The following is a 3,840-nucleotide window of genomic DNA, read 5'->3' on the forward strand; positions in this document are numbered from 1 at the left end:
TTGATGTTGTATTTCCTTCAATTATTGCATCACCAAGACCCTTAGCGGTAAGGTGAATTTCAGCATCAAGTATCCATGACAAATAATTTTTGCCAGAAATATCAAGTGCTACAAACTCCAATTTTGACAAGTTTGACATGATGAAAATTAAATTTTAAAATAACAAAGGCAACTGAAAATTAATTTTCTTCAGTAGATATACCTGATATAGAAGTTAATTTTTTGAAAATTAGAACTTCGTGCTGATAACGTATTATAAAATACGCTAATTTAACAATATTATACAGGGGATCATGTTCACCGTAAGGATTTAAATGAAAATTCAAAACTTGGCATAAGTTATATCCACAAAACCAACAGTATCATTTTCACACCCCAGGCTTCATAGAGTAGAAGATAGTTCTAATCTGAAGAAGTAAAGAACTGCTGAAGCCACTGACTGATTCTCAAGGTCGGTCTCCATTTTGCTCAACTGTTGCAAGGCCTGCTTTAGATCCATCTTATCCAGTGGCAACTGAGTGAAATCCCGTAAGAATTGACGAGCTCGGGCAGTACCTCTAGACACGTCATGTGGGTCAAATTCCCTCTTCCGCTTTGGGACTGCCTGGAAGAACAAGACAAATCTATACATCCACAATAACAAAAAACTTGAGGGTAGTACTCTCGAATGGTATTTGAGCTGAAATCTGGTTTACATGTCCCCTTGCCTGGAAGAAGAAGACATGGGAAGCCAAAATCAAGTAGGGTCAACACAAGGGGAAAACAAAGTTATATGTGATAGTGCCACTATATTGTTTTCCAACAGGAAACTACAGCATGTAAGTGCATAAGTGCACCGCAATACACACAGAAAAGCAATAAGCAAACAGAGCAGAGCAAGATGTCATAAGAAGTTTTACTAAATGACACCATTGACCATTCAAAAGCATCAAATGAGTTCTGAATGATTAACCAAAAGCTTATATAACAGAACGACCATTTTTACATCATCACCTATAGCTAGACACATTTAGCAATCTTGCATATGATTTTGAAACAAAGGAGATTTAAGAATGCCTCTAGGCGGGGTTGCAAACAGCCAAACATGATCCTAAATTTAAAATAAAAGGACGCAAAAGTATTATGATATTTGTGATGAGCATAGGGAAGTAACCAAAGGAAATACCTCTTTACAGTCATTTGGCATCATAGCATTAGGAGAGAAATCCTCCAACTAAGATGCCTTTTCTCTGGCCAGGACCACAACAATTTGTGGAAAATTGGCAAACTCTGCAACGTGAATACCAAAACTTTGATCACAAGCACCAGGTTGAACCTTGAAGGGTACAACGATTAGATGGTGAGCAACTGCTCAAATTCTAAAAAGCGCATGAAACTAGTTTTTCAGTCCATGTTTACAAGGGTTCAACATTAAAACTTGTGAAATCCACTACTTCAAGTGACGGTTTGACTGTTTGGTGAGGTCACCAAATAAACTTCAGATAGCATGTGAAGCCATAACTCATGTATAAAACAGATTCTGACATAAATAGGGTACCGAGATATACTAACTAAGCAATTAATGGAAAGTGCTCACTAATCACCATAAGCCGAATTCAATGAGCTGTTAGGCAATGTTGTGAAACCACATGTTTATAAAACGTAACAAGTGCTCTTTTTATCATTTTTCTGATCAGTGAGTAAGATTTTTCTGATATCCATATTAGCTACCACTCCACTTATATGAGTGACACAAAAGTTCCCTGATATATATATTTAAAATCATCCTAAATAAAGATCAAACTTTCTCAAACCTGGCAGTTCCAAGTTAATCAGGAAAGAAACTTTTTTCTTAATTAAGTTTATCTGGAAATACACTACTCATAGCACTTCAAAATTACTGGCACAAGATGAGAATGAGTCAGAAGTAGCCAGAAAGAGAGGAAGATAAACATACCTTGTAAAGCATAGTTAGCTTGAGACTAGAAGAGTCAATGTGCACTGACATGAAAATTTGCCACACCAGCAATTTGCTTATGCCCATTCTTTCCATTCTCATTGGCCAATGCAGTCAGCTCATGAAAGTGAGTTGCAAACAATGTTGGTGCTTTAATAAAATTGTGTCCTAGTTGGAACAAAACACCACGAGAGACCAGGGTTAGAATTGCAATAGAACCAAAAAATCTTACGCATTTCTTTCCATCTACCTAAATATTGGTGGGCAGCAAAGTAACACCAGAACCATGGAGGTGCAAGTTGGTTCAGACACCAAAAAGGAAAAAATAAAGCAGAGCTATGAAAGAAAGCTCACCCGACGATCAAAGAGACGAACTGCCCTAAGGTCCTGCAAAAAAGAAATTAAGAGTTCTCCATTAAGCAAACCCTCTCAACAATTTTCTCTATAAGTGTTGGTACGCAATAACTATTTGAGCAGAATAATTTTTGTTTTGCTAAGGTAGAAATAATGAATAAATGTTTACCTTGGGTAGGGTTTTGAAGAATGAGAGAAACCCTTGAGCTTGCCTAGCATCTAAAACCAAACCATTCACAGTAACACATATCAATCAAACTAAAATTATAACCCAAAATCAATAGTGCTGCTAATATGAATCCTCAATATCCCTTTAATAAACACATATTATGAAGAGAATTTTTTTAAAAAATAATAAAATTAGAGATAGAGAAAGAGTTATATGAACAAACTTCTTAGAATATAATGGAAGATTTAAGAGATTAGGGTTTTACCAAGTTTAAGCTCGGGAAGCTTGCCCTGTTCCTCAAATTTTTCATCCATTTTTTCTTTAACTTGCACTTCACAGGGTAATGGGGAAAATGGAGAAATGTGAATTGGCGGGAAAAAGAATGGCGGGTATCCAGATTCTATACATCCTCATAGTAGCTGAGATTCTTGATTCTTGAGCTAGGTATATATGGGCCTCTAATATTATGGGCCAATATTCTAGCGAAGAGTAATATACCATGCGGATTGCAAAAACACCGCCAAAATAATAGGGGAAACTTACATAAATATATTATATTAAGAAAATATTTACTGAAAAGACAGTTTGCTGCACTAAATCTTCCGCTATGCACGGGGTTCGGGGAAGAGCCTGACTACAAGGATCTATTGTACGCAGCCTTACCTTGCATTTCTGCCAGAGGCTGTTTCTAAGGCTTGAACTTGTGACCTCCTATTTATAATAATAATAAAAAAATACTGGACACTTATAATATATTTATAATACACTTTTAATACATATTACCGAAAATCATTTATAAAAACATGTAATACAAGTTTTATTTATAGATAATACATTTATCACACACTTTAATATACTTAAAATATATTGTGTCAATTTCTTATAAAACAAGCCAAATATATTTTAAAACACTTATAATACATTTATATTGCATGCATAATTCAATTTTAATACATATCAGATTTATCATAATATTGTTATATATTGCTATAGATGGAAAATATCGCTAAAATCAATACTTATTTATTAAAAAGTGTTAATCCAAGTAATATTTTCAAATAATAGGTTGGACTGGACTTTCCTTTTCACTCATCACCATTTAGTAAGTAAAAATTTGGGAATTTTACACAAATCTCATACTTTGAAGAGTTAATTACATCTATCCTTACTTTTTTCCAAACTATAAAAAATCGTTAAATTTGATGGAACCCGGATACATTCCAAAAATGTCCCGATTTCAGATACATTCCAAAAAGTCCCGATACATTGCGTTCGATTTTGGATACATCCCGATACGTCGTGTCTCGGTTTCGAACAAATCACTCAATGCCCCGATACATCGAGTAAAGTGATGTATCCAACCGATAGCTCGCTTAAAGTG

The 3,840-nt window shown here is 34.8% G+C and overlaps 1 long non-coding RNA gene across 2 annotated transcripts; it reads right to left on the reverse strand.

Moving 5' to 3' along the window:
* Positions 1 to 289: 289 nt before the first annotated feature.
* LOC129900436 (uncharacterized) lies at positions 290 to 2,898 on the reverse strand. Of its 2 annotated transcripts, XR_008769612.1 has the most exons (6): positions 2,725 to 2,898; positions 2,460 to 2,509; positions 2,291 to 2,323; positions 1,937 to 2,104; positions 1,166 to 1,315; positions 290 to 707 (listed from the first exon to the last, which is right to left on the reverse strand). It is a non-coding gene; the product is annotated as an uncharacterized LOC129900436 (long non-coding RNA). The 2 variants fall into 2 exon arrangements; XR_008769611.1 differs by lacking the exon at positions 1,166 to 1,315.
* Positions 2,899 to 3,840: the final 942 nt, after the last annotated feature.

The sequence above is a fragment of the Solanum dulcamara genome, chromosome 8, assembly GCF_947179165.1.
Source record: "Solanum dulcamara chromosome 8, daSolDulc1.2, whole genome shotgun sequence".
NCBI classification, from domain to species: domain Eukaryota; kingdom Viridiplantae; phylum Streptophyta; class Magnoliopsida; order Solanales; family Solanaceae; genus Solanum; species Solanum dulcamara.